General features: G+C 33.1%; 1 protein-coding gene across 2 annotated transcripts in view; it reads right to left on the bottom strand.

Moving 5' to 3' along the window:
- LOC126744840 (zinc finger protein Gfi-1b) overlaps positions 1-23,510 on the bottom strand; it is a 189,296-nt gene that overhangs the window by 123,906 nt on the left and 41,880 nt on the right. The window lies entirely within an intron of this gene.

Raw genomic sequence — 23,510 nt, 5'->3', positions numbered from 1 at the left:
TAGAGATATTTTATCCGTTGCTTAGTCTAGAAAATTAGAAGATAACTCGGGACCTCTCAAAGCTGTTAAGATTCCAAAGGAGATATTGCTTTAATGTCCTGATCCCAGTCTATATTCCCAGAATATTATTTGGTCGGTTTACATCTTCAATCGCAGGGAGGTTACAAACAGGAAAAGAAAAAATGGTTTGTGAGATGGGTCTGTAATAGAGAAATGCTTAAATTCCAAAATCTCTCTGGATGGGTTGCTTGTAATTCCACCACTTTATTTTCACTTTCTTTATTCTTATCTGAATTTATTTCGATATTAGTAATTTCTACTTTTTCTATTTCTACAACAACTTCTTGGCATGGTTTATCACTTTCATCATAAGTCTCAATATTATTAAAATGTATGGCATCCTGGATATCAGAGAGGTCTGTTATATTAGTTTTGTTTTCAATTTTAATTGAATGTGCAAGAGTCTTACTCAGTTTCAGAAATGGAAAAAAATCCTTGGGATATTTTTTTATCCGATGCCTATCCTGAAATCTTCTCAAAATAATATACGTGAAAACTCAATAAACCTCCGCAGTGATCGTATAAATTGTGAAATCCGAAAATTAAAATCGACAGAAGGGATTTTGTATTCCTGTTAGTTTTTATTTGCGCTTAGTTTTTAGCTGGAAATGTAAATTTATTTTTGTTTTATTTAAATTTTTTGACGATGATGATCGATTTCTCTGTGACATTTTTTGTTTTTTCAGTACATCAGATTGATTTTTGAGTTTTATATTTACTGTATAATACAACTTTCATAAATTTGAATTTTATGGGCGAATTTATAGTTCATGTCTGTCTTTGACATTATTTGTCTTAAGTGTTTACATAAGACCTGGTGTCGGGCGCCGATCGCAATCACGCACGCCACCAACGCCAGTACAAATAAGAGTGACCCGAAGAATTATATCACGGAATTGTGAAGTGCAAATAATGATAAGGGTAATTATTACTGTTTGATTGTAAATCATTTTTAAAATGGTATGTGACAATATTATAAAAACGTGACGGGAATATTTACTTTTGGGTTTTTTAATCGAGGCAAATTATAGTTTTAGTTACCTATAGAAGGCTGAAGCACTAGAAAATATGCTGTTGATAAACTTTGATTGAGTTAGCCAGCTCTAGAATATGAGTCAATTTTTAATATTTCGTAGCTTTCCCTAAGATCCATCTAGCAAGGTTCCTAGTTAATGAATAAGAACAAAAATATTTTTTCCAGCAAACTAATATTAGTATGAATAAACAACAGCTTAGTTTGAGTTCAATATGTGCTCAGAAGCATGGAGGTGTCTTGTTGTTAAAAATATTTACCGATTCTATATTACCAAGTTTACACATATTTTAAAAAGAAAAAAATTTCAGCTGTATATTAGCACATAAAAAGCTTTTATTTCAAAATGAATCACCCTTCATAACTTAAAAAAAAAACGTTGATCTAGACATACAGGAAAAAGTTTAATTGTATATTTGACAAAGTTCTGTCAATCACCTCTACACCTCCAGCTTACCTTACTAAGATACGTCAAATGAGAACCCCCACCGTGTAACAATTATCATCTACAGTTAAGGAAATCTAAAGAATTTCTAAGGAACTTTCCAAGAATCCTCAGAAACCTGAAATATTTAATTATTTTCGTTATTTTTTTATTAATTACATTATAACCACATTATTAATCTAATCTATCTAATTAATAATGTAGTTATTATGCATAACATAAATGGATGGCGGGCACATTCTTTTATTTTTTTGCAAAAAATGCTGGAAATATAAAACCAAACTTCCCATACAATTTTTTTTATTTATTTTCCAAAAATAAACTCAATTGTTATCAGTGAAAAAATAGTCCGTACTTACAGTGGAGTTGTATCTTTAAAAACATACAGTCTGCTTCCACTTGTTTATATTAAATATAGTTCTATAGTTTTTTTTTGGAAAGAACAGAAAAGAGCTCAAATTTGTTTACATATTACGGATACAGCAGTGTCTATCATCAAGGCAACACTAAAACAAATGAATAAAGTAAAAGGAAACAAAAACATACAAAATTATCTTTACAATAATACAAATCGTACTTACCAGGGTTTGAGCTTAACTCAAAAGTTACAATAAAGTGATTCACCAGCGCATTAATTCACCAATTTTCTCCCAGAACTCATGGATTGGTGAATGTATCAGATTTTTCTTTCTGTGTCACTTTAACATACCGATGTCACTTTATAGTAACTTTAAACATAAACTCAAGCCCTGTTAAATGCGATTTGATTAATATTGAGATCCTTTCTATGATTTTAATTTTGATGGCCAGGAATATATTTTTCAGCAGTATGAGTTGGTCAATGATGGACCTATCAGTTTAAAGCGTATCCGATTGTGAATTACGTGGGTTATCTGCTTCTCAGATTCACAGTGGATTGGTGACTATTTAATATAATGACTGTTTGAGTGTATAAGTGGTGCACAGATTTTCTTGGGGGATGCTCATAATTGTACGATGAGCAGCTTACAGGACTCTTTTTATGCACAACAATGTGATTGTTCAAATTTTTAGGAGGAAATACGATGGAATATTGATGATATTTTAGAAATGGTGGCTCCTAATCAAAATCGCCGAATTTCAACCGGTACAATATTGATGGAGAAGCTTGGTTGCAGTCAAGTTTGTACGAGATGGGTCCCACGCCAGCTTGCCGACAACCACAAAGAACAACTGTAATAATGTTAAATATTATGAATGTGAAATTCTAGAGAAAGGGCATTAAACGGAAACCATCTGAAAAATTATCAGAAAAAAAGTTTTGCATTTTCAGGATAATTCTCGGTCCTATTCTACCAAAAGAACACAAATCTTACTTTATAAATTCAAATCGGAAATTTTTAACCACTTTGCTTCAAATGACGAAATGGAAAGACATTAAATCGTAAATCCAAAAACAGAGCACGCCATTTTTTAAGGAAGATTTCCATAAGCTTGCTAACAGATACAAAAAATATTTTGAAGTCGACTAGAAAAATAGTTTAAGAGTAAAAGAATAAACTCAAATTATATAGTCTAGAACCAGTGTTTTATTTTTTTTAGGAAAATTTACTTTTTGAATACCTCTCATATATGCATTGCAATATAGCTTTTAATAAAGAAATTGCTTTATTCCGTAATCAAAATTCGCGTTTCGAAATAAGCACCAGTAGCGCCATATAAAATTAATTTATTAAAACATAAATTAAAGTACCTGGAGCAGAAAAGGTAAAAAATTTAGGCAATTATGAGTTAAAACAAATTTTAATTATTAGTCATGGAAAAAGTATAGGACTTCAGAGAAACTGGATTTGTTATCAAAAAAGGAGGTGGACGGCCACGGACAGCTCGGACACCCGAAAACATCGAGACTGTGAGACGCTCATTTTTACGGTCACCTAGACGTTCTGCACGGAGACACGCAGCTGCCCTTCGTTTATCTGACCGCACTGTGCGAAGAATTCTTCACAAGGATCTTCGTTTTCATCCATACAAGATGGTTCTGGCACAGGAATTATCAGAACGTTATTGGAACAATCGACGTGCTGCATGTGAAATAATGCTTAAAAATTTACCTCAGGGCGCAGTTTTTTTTAGTGACGAGGCACATTTTTACTTGTCTGGCTGGGTAAACAAGCAAAACTTTTGGTATTGGGCCGCTGATAATCCGAGAGAGATACACGGGAAGCCTCTACAGAGTGAGAAAGTGACAGTTTGGTGCGCCGTGTCTGAAATGGAGATAATCAGCCCTTACTTCTTTGAAGAAGAAAATCACGCTGTTACTGTCGATTCATAACGCTATATAGCGATGATTCACAATTTTTTCGCCCCAGCGTTTGCAGGACTCAATGTGCAAGATGCCTGGTTTCAGCAAGATGGTTTGCAACAGCTCACACATCTCGAGCTTCAATGCAAGTATTGAGAGAAATGTTCCCCGGACGTTTGCTCTCCCTGAGAGGTGATATTTCTTGGCCTGCACGCTCACCCGACCTAACGCCCTGCGACTTCTTTCTGTGGGGTTACCTAAAAGCTGAAGTCTTTAAACATCGTCCAACGACTATTAGACAACTAAAGGATGCAATACGCCTGGAAATTCGCAGCATACCCCAAGAAATGCTTGCAAAAGTTATGCGAAACTTCAGAAGTCGCTTGCACCAGTGCTTCGATAATGGTGGACGGCACTTGCCAGATATTCTCTTTAAAACCACATAGGACAAACATGTTTTAGATGTACTTTTAAAATAAAAAAATAAAATCTTTGTATTTCAAATAACGTTTCTTTTATTAAGCCTTAAAAACAGGGAGACAATTATGCCGCACCCAGTATTACTGATTTTCACAATTACATAGATTTTGCTTCAAACAACTTGATGGTTTGGTGTATGAGTACTACTAACACCATATATCAATAGTTTATTTACATTTGCATCTGTACTCCTCAATAGTATCTAGTAGTACTAATAATTACGGGTAGACCTAAAAGTACCTTTCCCCAACCTATCTAACTTTTTCGCATCTCTTTTTCCTAATCAAATCTTTTCGTAATCAGGATTTTTTTACTTCGAATAATCTCAAAAAGTTTTCACTTGTAGGAATTATCTGTTTTATTAGCAGATATTTATAATATATGTATTCATTTTGTGCTAGATGTATTTAGACCAGCAAGTTCTTATAAATCTTTTTTACCATATGAGCATCACAAACTAAAAACGTATAAATAAAGCTATAGTTTTTTTGAAAAATAATAAATTAGTACAAAAATTAAAAAATGAAATTCTAATATTTTAGGGGCACAAAATATATTTAATACCTCCCTGAACGTAATATCGACATAGCAGCGTAAATAAAACCATATTCCCTTTGTTGTTATTGTTACGAAATCGAAATATTTATTTTTATTCTAGTGGACATGGAATTTTTGATCAGCGCCCGACAATTTTACACACGAATCCGAAGGATATATCACGAAAAACACACAGTTATATGGAATATTTGATTTGTTTGACAAAAATGTCTGACTTACGGCGCTTTATTGCTAAATTTTTCATTTGTATTTTTTATTGTTTAATTCAATAAAATCAATTATTCAATTTCACTTTAATTTTAGTAAATGTAATAAAGGAGACAGTCAATAAAGGGGCCACTAGAGCATAGAGTTCAATAGTGCGGAATATCATCTAAACAAACAATTAAATCAAACGTAGGGGTCAGCGGCCAGGGGGCGCCACTACTTGGGGGGTCCTCTTAATTTGTGATCTCTCGACTTGTGCCGGAAACGCTTGTTAGGCCCGACATAACTCTTAATAGACCGAAAATAAAAACAAAACTCATCATCTTCAACAGCGAAAACAGTAATTAGTGCACACTCCATCATTGTTATTCTGGTAGGTACGTTTTCCAGGTAAAACAACACGGTTGATTGGAAATTGGGCGGCAATGCAAACAGACGCTGTTTTCAGATTTTCTATGATTGTTTTTCCTGCTTCGCGCCATTTCCATTTTGATTGTCGCCCGCGAATTTGCTCTCATAATAAACCCCACCGTTTGTGTTTATTTTTTGTACGCTGAAATGTAATTACTATATTCTAGTGTGGAGTCTACTGTTGATTCTTTTTAAGTGGTAATTGTTTTCCTTTTTTTCTGGGAAATAAATGCAATAAACATTTTCCAATGTACGACGTACTGCAATTATCTTTGTAGTGATAATGAAAGTGAGTGTAATTTAGTGTTGTGAATTAGGTTTTTTAACGTTATTTTACCCTTTATTTTATTCTTTTATGATTATAAATTAGTGACAAGAAAGCACCGTTTAGAAGATTTCTCAGAGTAACATTATATTTTTCCTAAAGAATTGAATTTTTACGTAAACGTATTTTTAATAATACAATAGTTCTGAATAACTTATTCTTCTTCTTTTGGTGCCCTCTTCAATGAAGGTTGGCGATCACATTGGTAAATGCGTGTCTATCTTTGACCGTTCTGAGGACTTACTCGAAGTTTATGCCGGTCAAGTTTCTGATGTTTCAATCCAAGACAGTCGTTTTCTTCCCAAACCCCTTTTTCTTTTCAACTGTCGTTAAATTATTAGTTGGGATAAGTCGTACTTTTTATGCCTGAGTATATGGCATAAGTCTTCTACTTTCCTTACTTTTATAATACGTAGTAGCTTTCGCTCACCACTCATTTTTTAAAATACTTCATCATTCGCAATTTTTTTCGTCTGCAGCACCAGAGTTCCAACTTTTTTAGTCTATTTATCATCCCCGCTTTCAACATCCATGATACAACATCGTACAACAGGATTAACTAGGCGTAACTCCGCACTAGCCTTAAAAGCAGGCTTAAGTCCAAGTATGTATCGGGGAGGAGTCGCTCATATAGTGTAAATTCTTAGCGTGCTCACTCAGATCTAGTCCTTATTTCGTTATTAGGGTTTGTCTCTGTTTTAATCTAGGAACCCAAATATTTAAAACATTTCTAGGACTTTGCCGTCGATATCTAACGGAATTGGGATATTTTGATGTTCGCTAGTTACTATTGTCTTCGTTTTCTTAATGTCAACCTTCATTCCAAACGTCTGTGGCGGGCCTTTAGTACCATAATACAGAGCGAGTACCATCAGCATATTTTATGCTGCTGACGGTTTCTCCATTTATTTTGATTCCATCTGAAATGTCTTTAGTGCGGATTTAAACAACATATCCAAGAAAACATTAAAAAAGACCGGTGACAATATAAATCTCTGACACACTACTTTACAAATATCTGTTTCCCCAGATGTAGTATTCTTTTATTTTTATAAATAACAACATAAAAAATATCTATAAGTATTTATGATTTATAACAAAAAATACAATATTGAGAGATACTATTAAAATACTTCTTACTAAATAACACGAGCATCCCCGTTACAAATAAATAGGTAGAAAGAATAGTTCATATACCTTTACGGAAGAATAAAAAGCTTTAAAATATCATGCAATAATATATAATTCAGATAGTTGTTACAGCATCACTACAGTTAGGTATCACGAGTTACAACTACATCAGCACTATGCGCTCAGAGGCGAAAAGTTTTTCATGAGATCCAGTTATTCCAACAAATAATGACAAGAAAATAGATGATGTCTAGAGAAAATAAGAGATGCAAATACAGGGTGTTTCAGAACTATGGGATCAAACTTCTAGGGGTTGTTCAGTGCAACAGTAGAATCCATTTGAGTATAGGAACCCATGTCCGGAAATGTGTCACTACGCCACTACGGCCCTAAGACGCGTTTAAATTTAGAAAAAATATTAATTACCTAAATAAGATCTGATGCATTTATTTTTACCTTTTGTATATGATACCATCACAACAATTGTTCAAAATGTCTTCCTCCAACCTCAATACACCGATTTAAACACCGCACATGATTTCGGCGGACTACACTAAAAATTTGATCCTCGTTTTGAATGATTTCAAATGCTGCTGTTATTCCTCCAATTAAGTGTAACTCTGATTCTACTGGAGTTTCGTAGACCAAAGACTTTATATGTCCCCACAAGAAAAAGTCGAGCGACGTTATTGCATAAGGATTTTCTTCGTCCCAAAAATGGCTATTCCTACTATTAAAAATACCTTCTCTTGTAAAAGAGGCTTCATCGGTCCACAAAACATATCGTAAAACATTTGGTTCTGCAATGATGTGATCCAGAAGCCATCGACAAAATTGAACTCTAGGATGATAATCAGCTGCAGTCATACCTTGAACTTTCTGGAAGTGGTAAGGATGGAGTTGCTCGTGTAGTACCCGCCAGACAGAAGCGTTACTCATATTCAGATTGTTAGCGACGTCACGTGTGCTATTTGATGGTTCATCGGCAACTCGCTGAAGCACCTCTTCTTCAAATTCGACCGTTCTTACGGTTCGAGCAACACCAGTATCATGCATCTTGGTCTTAAACATGCCTGTCTCAGCGAACCGCCGATGAACCGCAATAAACTTTTTGTATCCAGGATTGTATCATGTATAAAAGGTAAAAATAAATGCAGCAGATCCTATTTTGGTAATTAATGTTTTTTATAAATTTTAACGCATCTGAGGGCCGTAGTGGCGTAGTGACGCATTTCCGGACATGGGTTCCTATACTCAAATGGATTCTTCTGTTGCACTGAACAACCCCCAGAAATTTGATCCCATAGTTCTGAAACACCCTGTATTTATGTGACATGTCAAAGTAAATTTATAAAATATCTGAAAGATGTTAAGATCACATACAGCAAAGAATCGGAGATAACACAGCAATTTGAAAATAGTTAACTCAAATCCGTCTACGAATTATTTAATGGAGATATCATTATATATTGTTAAAATGGAGACTTTACAGAATTAAGATCATATAAGATATGTCGTAATTGGATACCCTAACTATTAACAAATGTTGGATCTATAAGTACAAACCAATGGGAGAGCATATTAACTTTACTACTGTTTAGTGTTAATAAATCACACTTTCATTTACATGCTGATAATATACAGCTGTATGAATACTTCTTCCATAATCTACATAAATTCCAATCTTGATGCACTTCTGAGAAAAGACATACTGTAACTATCGCCGCGAATATATGGAAGCATCTCGGTGGTGCGCGCATACCGCGCGACATCTATGGAGATACGACGAAAGGTTAGCGAATCTTCCGGAACAATGGTCTAGCTCCGAGTATTGGCGCGACATTTAAATCGCTATAAATGGTACAAAATTAATTCGGTGTAAATAAATGTCTTTAGTAGTCATCGTTTTTATTGTGTACATGTGTGATAAATCAGATGACTAGTTTTGTGCATCGAGTAACTTATTTTATACTCAAATAATAGTAACAACGTACAATATGTTAAAATTAAATCTTACAAAATGTGTGTTATTCTTTTTGGTAATTATTATTACCAAAAATAGTTTATGTTTAACAAATAGAGAGAAGATGCTGATACTAAATGGTGTGCTGTCTCATTAAGTATCCGCAAATTGTACTTATGGGATCATTTTCATTATTTTGGCTTGTATGTAGTTTATGGCGAGCATTTGTTTGTACCAAACAGTGATGAGCACCACTGTTTTGTTTTTTATGTTAACAGCCGTCAACTATTTTTAACTGAGCCGTCTATTTACTTTCCCCCTTTTAGCTTCTACTGCTATTTGCTCTTTTTATCTTCATGTATCTTTTCTCTTTCCATTTTCAATTCTCGATGAGTCTATGTTGTTGCGTTCCACTTTTTTATTTTTTATTTTTTGCTTTGTACAGTTATAACCTAAAAATTATTGTTTATTTATGTACTGTGAAGTGTGTGGATGGCTTCTAAATGTTTTTTATTGTTTTATGTAAGTTTTTAGTTTTGTTTAAGTAATATTTTTATTTTAGACCTGATGATGCTCTAACTAGAGCAAAACACATGTAGCCCGTTTATTACATGTTGTGTTTTTTCTTTGTTCTCGTCAATTTTGTATGTTGGCCTCTTAGAGAATAATGGATGAGATTTTTGGATCTTTCCATTTTGTTAGGTGCTCTTGATATAGATACATCAGTTCTCTTCTCTTTTTTATTATCTTAATTCGTCTTGTTTCAGGCCCTACTGAATTGGCGTTCCTGTTTTTTAGCTTTCCTCTGTTTGTTCTGGTCTGGTGTACCATGCGGTCTTTAATAACTGTATTTTCTTCTTTTAGTTGAAGGTAGTTCCTTAATCCTTCTCTAGCTATGGCTTGCTTCAATGCTTACCATTCCACATTTACCATCTTTCTGAGAGATGCATAGCCGGTCAACGTCTGATCTTAGATTTAGATCGTGCATGATAATTTGTTTTCTAGTTTCCGTTTTTAATTTTCTCAATGCTACTTGCATTCGAGTACAAATAAGGAGTTTTTGACCGCAGTCTTTTTTTAGCGCTCAGCTCTGACAATATACTGCGAACTGTTTTGGTGTATTCCTTGATGAGTTTTTTTTATCTTATGCTATGCTCATCGTATTATTCTAGTCACAAGTATTTATAAGCTTTGTTTGTTCTAGAGCTTTTATTGTTATTTTTAGGTGAACTTCTAGATGTTCTGATCGTACTAGCTTTCACTTTTGGAACGTGCAAATCCTTTCGCAATTTCCTCAAGGTCGAATTCCATCTTGATATGCTGGCTAAACCATTTTACTTATTGAATTTGTTTCGTTAGTTTTACGTCAGATTTTGAAACTATGCCAGAGGTGTTTTTTTCTGTTTCTCGTTCTTGCAGATGTGTCCTGCATTTGTGCCGCTCAGTAGATAGCTTAAAAGGTACAAGGCCATACAAAAGAATAAGGAGGTAAAATATACCGGGTCCTAATTTTGTAGTCCCATTTTCATTGTTGATTTTATGTTTCAGATCGGTGTTCGAGTCTTTCAAGAATTTGTTATGAATGACTAGAGTGTGGCGTTGGTTCTGTATAAGTTTATTATAATGTTTTTTTAGGTCACATTACCCGGCTTATCTGGGCTGCAACCGGTAAGGCAAGGTTCATAGCGTTAAATATTTCCATATCAAACTTTTCTTAGTATGGTTAAGGTTTTTAAGATGACCGTTTTCTGCAGTTCAAATAATAGTTGAGTTTTGGGAGCCTAAGACTCTCCAAGTTATTCTCCAATTCTTTAGAGATTTCTCCAATGACGATTGGTATGGTAGGAATTATTATCTATAGGAATAGTTATCTATTTTCTAGACTAGGATTGCGATGTCTATTAGGAAAGTTTGTTTTTGGTCAGGTCTATTATGCTGAACTGGCCTGGTAGTTTAGATGTCTATCCCAGAAAAAAAGATACTATTATTTTTCTATTACGTGCTGTCGGATGTAGTTGAAATATGAGCTCTTCTTTGAGGTCAACTGGCCTACAAATTATAAGTAGGTCAGTTCGATATGAATAACTTTCGCTAAGTTATTGTGGCGAATGGTATATTCCCGTGATACTAAAACTTTACACCCATTTATTAGATGTTCCACTTTTGCATGGTTTTCGCCACACATCTACGTTGGAATGACCTGATTCTGAATGGCGCATAGGAATCCTTTAGTCTCTGGGAAGATGTTACCACGATTAAGTGAAGCCATCCTATGGAGGCATTGGAATCCAGGGTAGTATTAACAAGTAAGTTGGGGTAAGGACCCTTTAACTCCTTCTTCTTCCACTGCTCTATTAGTGTTGATATGGATTATAGATTATTGCCTAGAATCGCCTGGTGTAAGATTTCGCTCAAAGTTATTAATTGCCCGGTGCATGAACGAGGGTGCAGCCTGGTCTTGACGCATTTTTTGACCTGTTTTGTCTGGGGCTTAACAATGCCCCTTGCACCTTTAATTCAAGGTAAGTGGAATCTCTCTTTGCAAGCTTTTGGATAATATTTTCTGTTCTTAGTAATGCTAACTCTTATTAAGTGCACCATGCAGAAAGTATATACCAATACAGGGATTACGTAAGTATTAATTGCAACTGAAGTACTGCTGAAAGTTTAGTTTTAAGTATGCTATTAATTTGTCTTCTTTGTTTTTCTTTCCGTTACTTTCTTACCCCACCTTCTTGTATTCCTAGTGATCGAGCACAGCCTAGTTCCAGTATCTGACGCCATTGTCAACTGATCGTCTTCTCTGTAATGCCCTTTGGCCGTGCAAATGCTATTGGTTTTGTATTTGTCAAAACCAAACTTCATCCTAATGTAATTAAAGGTGCTTTCGACTTATCTTAATAGTTTATTTAGATATACATATATTTAGAACAACAAGAGTTCAATTAATGAAAGCTAAATAACTCCAGATTTGTTCATAATATTCAGATCTCTCTAAGGCGTTCACTACACTACTTACTATACTTAAACTGAAATATTTATAGGGTTAAAATGCGAACAGTTGAATTAAGGTAGGCTCACCTGTCTGGTAGGTTCCAGGCGAGTCCTATTAAAACCTATTTCAATAAACTTTTGAATTTCTCAGAGATCCTTTCTAAGCCGTTCACTTTTTATAACTTATACAAATGCTATTCTGTTTAGAATTATGGCATTACAGTATGTAGTACGTATACCGATAATACACAATAATTCCTCGTTTAAATTCAAGAATATGCATTGATTTCTAAACAAGTATTAATACTTCTATTATGGTTGAGTAAGAGCTTTTAGCTAGACTACGCCATGCGTCATAAGAGGATTCAACTCTAGTTTAATATATCAATAAAAATAAAATTTTAGAGTAAAATAAAGGCATGTTTATTTATTTATTTATTAAAATTCATATTAATTCTGAACCCTAGAAAGTGTGTTGGTACGTATTTATATGATTGAGCCACTGCATATTTCTTACTTAATTTTATTATTTTTCTACAATTAGAACATTTATGTTGGCATTCTTCATATACATTTTTATTTTTAAATATATTTTAACATTGGTTATTTTTTATAATGTAATTATAATCTTAACTAAGTTACTATATTATTTCATTATCATTTCATTCACCTTCATGTTTATCTAAACATAGTTGTCTCTAATTAGCTCTCATTTTTAATTACGGTAAATGAATGAACATAAAAAGAACCTTAGTTAGAACTCAAAATAATGCTTTCTTTTTACTAAGTTGAAGCCTATTAAAAAGAACATTGATGCAAGTTTTTCTTACACACGTATGTATTATGTTAAATTTTAGTATTTTAAAACAAAATTATTTATAAATTATAATTTTTGTCATCATTTAACTACTCCACTTAATCAAGTTATTCGAGTTATTCGAGGGGAATACGTTCCGTAAATATGCCGCGAATAAAGAAACCATGAATATGGAGTGGTAATTTTTATGGGATTTTAGAAAATACGTTCCTAGGTGACAAAATAACAAACAAGTACATACATACATATATATATAAAATATGAATTTAATTAAAGTTTTTGACCATATTGATTAATTATTACCTTCAGGCGTCGGCAATGGCTTAAAATTTGTAATTTTTTTTTGCTTGGCATTTTTTAAAAGCTCCTTCAATTCATACTAATATTCAGCAGTGGCATTAGCAATTTGCCTCTTAAAAATAAGACTTCGTTCCATAGATGGATCAATTTTGGTAAAAAAAATCACAAAGTTCATTTGCCATTTTTAAACTTTAGCTAAGATTTTTTGAATTAAATAACACCTTTCCAGTGGTTGTTGAAACCTCTTCTTCAATAAGCTGCGAATTTAACATTTCCGTCCAAAGTCCGTTCCAGTCAAATCTTCATCTTGCGATTCAAACAAGGTCTGAATGTCACTTGATTTTATCTGTTCGAAGCCATCTAATCCTATTTCATTCGCAATTTCGGTTATTTTTGCAGTCAAAGTTTAAATTTGCACAGATTCTTCGTCATTTCCTGTAGTTAGAGCGGCTTGTGTCAAAGGAACCAATACGGCGGCGATATCATTTAACAATATACTTTGGGTATAGTTGTAATAAGGTCAATTTTACTTTTTTATTCGTCCATTTGACGATGCGTTTACAAAGGATATTCCGTTAAATACCTATTTGAATCCTTTTTATCAATATATATGCACCGACGTACTGATTCGATCCGTGAATAAAGAAATTTTTAGCCGCGAATATAGGAATTGGGTCGCATTTTTTTAATCAAGGAATCGCGAATAAAGAGCTTTTACTGTATATCTGTTTATTGATTTTTATGAAAACTCGCTGTTAGTATTAAAACGAGTTTTTTTTTACGTAATTAAATTGAAATCATAAACCCTTTGATAAGGCCAGTGCTGTGCCAATTAGTAATGATTTTTCAGCAATACCTTGTTTTAATTTAAATGATGGATATTTTAATATCACCAATCGGCGTACGAACAAAAACGTTCACAATAACAATTAAACAAAACCCAATTTCGAAAGGTTTTCCAAATCATTACCCCTGCTACTGTAGGGGTGAGCCGAGAAATTTCAGGGCTGACTTCCAATATACACAGCATCGCCGATAAACGTTCGGCTACACAAAAGAATAGGGGGTGTTATGTGTACGAAGGGGTGTATTCTGAATTATTCATGGGGAACAGCTGGTCTCTCATCTTATTTTAACACTTGCTCTGTTATTTTTGTTCTCTTTTTTTTGGTTGCAATTGAACACCTGCTAGTTGGAGATATGTTATTAATATAATGCGGGAAATAGTATATTACTTACCAAGGAGGAAAATATAGTGATTTTTGACAGGTGTGACAATTATCATGGTTTAAACATAGTTGCATAAGCTATGAACGCTAATTTATATTTAAGAGCGTAAGAAAATTTGTTTTTAGGAACTTAATGGACTATTTTCCCAATAGACACAGTTTTTCATTTTGCTGTTCTATTAACTTAGGATGGTTTTCACTGGGTAAGATTGCATCGTTTTCGCATTGTTTAAGAGGTATGTGTTTAGGCTTATTAATTCTAAGAAACTTTAATTGGTGTAATTAGAAACTCCCTGAATTAGTCAGTTGTTATCTATCAGAAAACAAATCCTATGGCTTTATTCGCAAAAAAATATATTATAAATACTGTATACTGAAGCAGTAAATCAATTTTTATCAAAACCGAGGTCTTATCGATAATCCTTTTATTGTAAGAAAAAAATTTACCGCTACGTAGAATGATTTTTGGCTCATGTTCTATTTTTATTAAATATCATCCAAACGATATCTATAAAATTATCTATCCCATACATTTAGCTTTTGAACGTAGAAATAAGTTGATAAAAATTAAGATTGTAAGAGATAATAAAAATACGGTAAAAAAGTTGAATTATTGAACTACATTAGAAAGGCCTTTAGGTAGTTCACACGCAGAAACTACAAAATGAGTTAATCTACGTTTCCTTTTTTAAAATAAAAAATTTAAATAGAAGGTTTATTTATAGAATTGTCCATTTTAAACAATTACAATTTAGTTGGTCACACTAACAGATATGCCTTTAAAACTGATAAAATAATAACTGCTGCTTTAGTTTTCATTCTAGGGTAAATATTGTTTCGAACAGAAATTCTTTAATTATCTACCTAAATTAATTATTATAATTTATGTACTAGAAATAGGAAAGATCTTATCATATCATACTGCTATTTAAAGTAATTATAAAAATAATAATTTTTTTATTTAAATTCAAACAACTAATCAAATTCTATGGAATATTGCTCCAAATCTTTTTTTTATGTAAATAAACAGAAAAAAAAATTAAAATCAAAATTAATATAAACTATAATAGCATTTAAATTATTAAGTTTAGTTAATCATCTAAACGATCGACTCCTGATATTGTCTTGACAGATGTGAAAAAAAATCATATCAGATAGATTTGGTAGATTTAATAACAGTTTGACGCTCCTGAAGGAGAAATATTTTTATCATAGAAATTAACTTAAGAACTAATTAATTTAAGAAGGAAAAAATTATTGCTATTTTAAAACCAGGGAAAGCTAATGATACACCAAAAAATTATCGTCCAATTGCTCTCTGAAGCATAGTCTAATTTGGATTGGTCCAACGATACTTTAACATATACCTGTGAAACAAGCAGCACTCCGTCCGAACTGCAGCTGCACAGACCAAGTACTTGCACTAACTAACTATGTGGAATGTAGCTTTCAAAACTAACTAAAAATATGTGCTACTTTCATGGACCTATCAGCGGCACTGACAGGTCCATGTGTGGCCACTACAATTCCAACAGGATGAAGCACCTACTTATTTAGGCAATAGTTGGGTTATCATTATCGTAACCAGTGGATTGGAAAAAAAAGTCCTATTGAATGGCCACCTCGCTCCCCGGACCTAACACTTCTTGATTTCTTTAAGTGGGGTCACCTAACATCTGTGGTTTTCAAAATATAACCTAGCAAAATATAGCTAAGTCACTAATGCAACTCTAGCATAAAGTAATTTAGGAATGCCGTGCTATATCCGGAGAAACGTTTGCAAATGTACGTGAAGAAATAGGAAGTAAGCTTTATTATTGGCTTTAAAATAACAGAAATCATTTTCAATATTTAACTAAATATTAATAAAAATTTAAAAATAGTGGAAGATGAAGAAGTAGTCCATACTTGCAGTGGAGTTAATAAGTCAAAGGGTAACTAAAATTGTTTCTGTCATCCTCCACTAAATAAAAATTGATGTATCACAGGATTTCCCTTTCTATTTAAGATTTTAGGAGTATACCTTACCTTGTTCAAGGGGTTGCAGATAAGAGTAGAAAGATATAATGCTTTTTTTTTGTTCCCCCTCCGTTCTATAAAAACTATTTTCAGCGTTTTTTTATTCACTGTTTCGTTCCTCATTATGAATATTTTAAGTTTTTAAATTGTCATCCTGTATATGGTGGTACCTCATTGGTATATGATGATCTAGCGTTTAATTTCGGCTTCCAATGCTTCGATGGTTGAAAGCTTATTCTCACAAGTCTATGACTTCAGATCACCCCTGAAGAAAGTTGACATCTAATCTGTCAACTTTCGAGCTGTCAGTTCATATTCATGTGACATTATGACTGTTAAATATGGCGCGTAATTCAAACCTTGTATTTTGGTTAAAACTCCCTTTTTTTATGTATATAATTAAATATGCAATAAATAAAGGAATCTATATTTTTAATACATTTTTATTTAACCTGTAATTTTTATATAATAATTATAATTTATGGCTAAATAGACCTTAATAAAAATATGGACTTTTATATTATTTTGTTAGGTACCCTGGACTACCGCAAGAAATGTATTTATTTTTAATTGAATTTATTTTAAATTATTTTATTTATAGTTTTAAATTAATGGCTTTAAACCTTTCCATTGGTTGTTAATTTATTTGGAAAATATGAATTTTACTGGAAAATAAATAAATTAATATATTTTTACAATTTTACTTTCTATTAGTACCTTTCGTAAATTCGTAGACCATTAAATTATTTATTTCTAATTAACTGAATTTTTGTATATTTTATTTTATATTTTTTATTTATATATATTTAATTTTTTAGAAATATTTAAATACTTATTCTTAGAGAACATTACAGTACTACCACTAAACTTTTAAATGTAATTGATAATATATTTAGAGCTATCGATAATCAAAGGTTAACGTCCCTTGTATTACTTGATTTTTCGAAAGCATTTAATAGGGTCAGTCACGATGTGTTAAATGCAAAATAGGACTTCATGGCTTTGTTGAAAACTTATTAAGTTTTCTTGAAGAATATTGATATGATCGAAAACAAAAATTTAGTTATGATGTTATGTATGTATTTAGACTCGCTACCGGTCATTACAGGCGTTTCGCATAGGGGTCAGAGCTGGGGCCGTGGTTATTTTGAATTTATACCTTTGATTTATTTTCACAAATTAAAAACTGTCATGTACAGGCTTTTGCTGATGATTCACAATTGTATTTTAGCTATGAATTTAATCAAGGTCTAGAGGCTAGTTTAATTAAGTCACATATGCGAGTATCCGAAAACTGATCCAAAGGGTACAGCGTACAAGTGCACGGTTCGTGTTTCGAATCAGAATGTGTGAGCCAATTTTTCAAAAACTTAAAACATTACGTTGGTTCTCGACTCCGAAAATATGAGAACTGCATCTCATAACATTTACACATAACCCAGTAAACACTTATTGCTCTAGATACGTACTATATTGGTCGAAAATGTCCTGCGTGAGATGGAATGCCGAACATACAAAAAATAGACGTCATGTAACATTTTCTTTGTCGACTGTAGTTTCTCTAAGAATGACACATTCCCAGCTCATTTTAAGCACACAGTACTATCGAATAAAGTTCAAATTTGGCGCTTTATTAAGCCGTTTCCATTTAGTTCTACTCCATGATATGGAGAGGTCGCTGCTGTCGTCAATTTTCTCTAATTCAGATAAAGCGTTTAGTCCATTGTGCTATTGTGACTGATATGTTCTGCCTGCATCCTCCATTTTCTTTTTAGATTTCGAAGATTCGAAGATTCTCGATCCCTAGAGGCGACCAATTCCTTATAATAAATAACTGATATTTGTTTTGCGAGTTTTGATTTCGTCGCTATATTGGTGTTCTTTGGACTGGACTTCCATAACTAGTGCTTAGTGCTATACTGCTGCAAGAAGGTTAGCACCTAAATAATTATATTTAAAATGCCTAAATATGCAAAATCTTTCCGTAAAAGAACTTCATTTTCAAGTAATATTTTTTTTGTTTCAGAAGGAGTAACGCGTAACTCAAAAATTACACAAGTTACATGAAAAAATATTGAGACTAATAGTATGCCATAGTTGCGCCACGGCCTTGAAAGTAAGTATATATATTATAATAAGAGAGTAAGTATAATATTAAAATAAAAATTATTTTTTATAAAAATGTTCCTTTGTATAGTTTTTTACTATCCCTTTTGTATCCTATAAATATCCAAAAAACGTAAATATTGTTGTCCCATATACCTTCTTTGGACAACTAGTAAATTCCCCGTATATTTATAGCACTATCCAAAGGACGTCTATGAAATCAACTTGGGATGATCCCATTTGTAGCCTGAAAATACGATATTATACCGTTTAGCAATTGTCGCCATTTGCTTTGAATTAAATTTTTAGTACAAACTATATTTCTTCTACCTATTATTCAAATGAAATTTAAATTTAATATTAAGAGCTTACGTAAGTTACCCCAAATATTCCTTTTTACGATTTGGAAATAATCAGGGTTAAGAAAATACAATAACTAAATCGTTTAGCAATTGTTGTCATTTAGTTTCAATTTAATTTTTAGAGATCATTTGATATATATTAAATTTTAATAATTCTTAATTTTTTTTATATATTGTGTTTTAAAAAAATTCGAGTATCTAACGCTATTGCTTATACCCATTATTCGAATTTAATTTAAATTTTATATTTAGAGCTTATATAAGATACCCTATATGCTTCTTTTTGCGTCTTGTACATAATCAGTGGTAGGAAATAAGTAATAAATAATAGTTCTAGTTATTTATGATGTAAGTTAAAATATGGAAATGGAACCCATGATATGAGAATTCGTACCTCAAATTGTTGCTATAAGTTGTAGAAATTGTAAAGGCCTCCCTTTAGTATCTATTGCTATTTAGCTACTTAAAATTATTATTTATAGAAATATAGTAGGTTATATGCCAAATATCGCCTATTTGATTTTCTCTTGTACTCTCTGTAATATTTTGCTGTATGGAAATAAACACGTTTATAATAAAACCTATTATTATTATTTTTATCTTGTATACACCAAAAAAGACACCAAAATTTATATACACATAATTATATACACCAAAAAACAAAGTTGTTTATTTTTTAGTGATCCCCGGTACAATAAATCGACAACCTAACACCTTTTATCAGATGCCTTTTCACAGCCTCTCTTCTTCCGCCTTCTCGAGCCAATTTTAAGATTTGCATTATCCGCCATTCAATATGTAAATTGCCTCGTAAACGGGCGTAATTTTCAGATTAAGTCCCGAATTAGAGACGAAAGTTCCCGGACCGATATCCTTATTGTCCTTAACGAGGTAATGACGTGCCGGAATCAAAAGGATTTTATAGAAGGATTAACTGTGAAAGAGAGCGCTAAACCGGCGATGCAAAATATAGGCTTTGTGGTAATATCAAAGTCAAACATTTTTCTTTGCAATAAAAATATAGCATCCGGTGAAACTATTTTTTTTGTCGCTTTTCTTGAAACTTGTTGTCACGTAGCGACGCGTACCGAGCGTTATCACCTAATTGATTTTATTTAGCTGTTTGATCTCGCCAGGCACAATAATTTGTGTTAGATTAAAAGTGATTTACAATCCGTGTGATGGTGCCATCGATCATCCTGCCATTGATATCGAAAATCGCTGCTTTATCGGCACTAGTGCCTTTTATCGAGCCGCTATCTGAAATGTCTGCGCGAAGGCGCTAATCCTTAATCATACATACTAGCTAGGCCGCTAACAGCTGGTTGTTGATATTTTTTCATAACGATTTTTTCTGGAAGGATTATTGCTGTTTATTGAAATAAATAAAAAATTATCTCACTAATACCGAAACAAACCATTTATAAAAAATTGTGATACATGCCTTATATTTCAGAGTGTGATGGAGTCACTTTATGGGGGTGACAACTTTTACTGAAAACGGTCATGCCAAACATCATAGACAGGAGATAGATTGTATAACTGGTCATGGGATGCATTTACTCTTACTTACGGTGTAATCACTCCTCCAATTCCACTCAACTCAATTCACTCCTTTCAAAACCTACATGGAATGTCGATATTTAAAACAGAAATACTCCAGGGGAGTAGAGTTAAGTTCACAGAATCTCGCGCTAATATATCAGGCAGTCTCAAGGATTCTGGGGGAGGCAAAATCTCGACACCAGCAGATAAAAAATGGAAAATAAATGAAAACAACCTAGTTTTAACAAACAGCATTGGCATAATGAGATTTTAAGAACATCTATTAAGTCTAGAAAGCGAACTACAAAAGATCAAGTGGGACATACTAGAAATTAGCGAAACCCGACAAAAAGGCAAGGCCAACATGATTCTTAAAACTGGATAAATTCTCTTTCAGAGAAATTTCGAAATAAACTACCATATCGGAGGAGTAGCGATCATAATAAACAGCAAGAAAAAACATATAGTCACAAAAAGCAAAACTACATCAGTTACTTACATTAGGGTCCAACTGGATAAGAGACGCAGCATGGCAGACATATTCAATCACTTTAACATCTACAGATGAAGGTATACAGTGCATCCCAAAAGTTATGTCTAAATTCATTTAAAATTCAGGGGTGTGTTCGAAAAAAAAAACGCTCAGACCCGTCGATTGTTATTTCAAGTTGCACATTTTTGTACTTGAAGTTTGTATATTCAGGGTTGCTCAAAAATGAATTACGACCATCAACTTCATTTTTTCAAATGAATTATTAACTTAACAATATTAACTCCCCAACCAGAATAACCAAAACTAGCTCTAGTATCATTGACTACGTCGTATCAACCTTTGATCCGGAACTCAGGTTTCTCCGATCATGAAGCAGTGTTAACTAAATTTTCTCTAAATCACAAAAATAAAAGAGTCCCGCGCAAAATGTGCCGTATCTTTGGGGAAAAAAATTTCCTAAATTTCAAAAATCTATGTCTAAGAACGGACTGGGACTTCCTATCTGATGATGTTAACACTGAGTTTTCTCGATTTATAAAATCACTGTCTGATTTGGCATCCAACTCATTTCCTCTTGGACCCATCAAAATTAAACAAAAAAAACCATGGTCTACTAAAGGCTTACGCTTGTCTTCTAAAAATATACGCTCCTTATCACACTTAAAAAAATTCTCAGACAGTGTGTTCTTCCACGATTACGTAAGGTTGTACAAAAAAATTTACCATAAAACAATAAAGGCAGCCAAGGACCTCTATTACAATAAAAGGATTTCTAATTCTGCAAATGTTGGTAAGGAAACTTGGTCTATTGTTAATGAATTAAGGGATAAGGCTTCTCCATCTATCACAATCCCCACTTCACCGGATAACTTAAACAACTACTTTATAAATGTAGCCAAAAATCTCATGAATACCGTAACTCCTTCCCACGATCCTCTCTCATATCTCGCTAATGAGAATTTACATAATTTCTTTCTTACACCCATAGCATTAGAAGAACTACGCAGCACAATAAAAGACATTAAAAACAAATCTTCATCTGGGGCTGATGGTCTAACGCTCAAAATGTTTTCAAATCTCCCGGATATCACTTTAAACCATCTTACCAACTTGATTAATATGTCTCTTCAAATTGGAATCTTTCCAAGCTGCCTTAAGACGGCAATTATTATTCCTTTACATAAAGGGGGCGAGAAGGATCAATGTTCGAACTATCGCCCAATTGCACTTCTCCCAACATTATCGAAGATTATTGAAAGACTGGTAAAGAAACGACTTTTATCCTTTTTGTTTAAATATAAAATTATAACCCCGCATCAGTTCGGATTCTTAAGTAACAAGTGCACCAATGATGCTATGTTGTCCCTCTTTAATAATATATACTCCAGCCTAAACAGCCATCTCTCTACAGCAACAATTTTCTGTGATTTCTCTAAAGCTTTCGACTGTGTAAACCATAATATCCTAATTAATAAATTGCAGCACTATGGAATTAGAGGAACACCTCTCGAGTGGTTCATGTCATACCTGAACAACAGGAATCAGTTTGTTAGGGTTGATTCGATGACGTCTTCGAGCAAGCCAATAGAATGCGGGGTACCTCAGGGCTCAGTTCTAGGCCCTATTTTGTTTCTTCTATTTATAAATGATATTGCTAATCTGGACATAAATGGTAAAATTTGTCTCTTTGCGGACGATACTAGTTTTTCTTGGAGCAACTTAAATATGGTGGCTCTTCGTAGAACCATATCTCGTGACCTAGTCACCATTAAATCGTGGTGCGATTCAAATCTCTTGTGCCTTAACGTCTCAAAAACTAGAGTATTATCATTTAGCGGTGCGTTGCAACCTTTTGTAATTAATAACAACAGAATGGAGGTCGTTGATTCCGTAAAGTTCTTGGGACCGATGGTAGACAACTCTTTAAAATGGGATATCCACATCGATTACTTATCCAAAAAATTAAGTTCTGCATGTTTTGCTCTGAGATCAGTATCCAGGGAGCTAAGTTTGGCAACGGCTATAACAGTTTATTATGCCCTGTTTGAGTCGCACCTCCGATATGCCCTTCCGTTTTGGGGTACGTGTGGTGCGACTCAATTTGAACGCATATTTAAGCTACAAAAGAGAGCTATACGCTATTCATTAAGACTAAATTACAGAACTCACTGCCAGGAATATTTAAAAAAATTTAAAATACTAACTCTTCCTTCCTTATTTATATTTGAATCCGTCTGCCTAATCCGCAAGCACTTATCAGATATGTCAGAAAGGCCATCTCACAATTATCCTCTTAGAAACGCAGAGTACGATCTTTATCTACCAACCCCACGATCAGAACTAGTTAAACGATCCATTCTTTATAATGCAAAAAAAATGCACAATCATCTCCCATTTGAAATCAAATCAATAACAACTTTTTCCAAATTTCGGAAAGCTCTGAAATGATACTTGCTGGAGAGAGCCTTATACACAGTAAACGACTTTTTTTAATTTTTTAATAATTAATGTTATGTAATTTTAAGCACGCGCTTCCTAAACACTGGTAAATTTGTTTATGTTGTTATGATAATGTACATAAATAATATTCGTATATTATATAAACAAATTAGTAGTTTGCTAATAATGTTTTTGTAAAAAACTGCCTTTTGCCGACTTTGTATACAAGTGAATGTATATATATTTTATAGATTTTAAGGAAATGTGACCTAAACAATTTATAAAATTGTTAAGTTTTTTGTATGTTTT

This window comes from Anthonomus grandis, chromosome 15 (genome assembly GCF_022605725.1).
Source record: "Anthonomus grandis grandis chromosome 15, icAntGran1.3, whole genome shotgun sequence".
NCBI classification, from domain to species: Eukaryota; Metazoa; Arthropoda; class Insecta; order Coleoptera; family Curculionidae; genus Anthonomus; species Anthonomus grandis.
The sequence above is the reverse complement of the archived record's forward strand: the minus strand, read 5'-3'. Positions and strand labels throughout refer to the sequence as shown.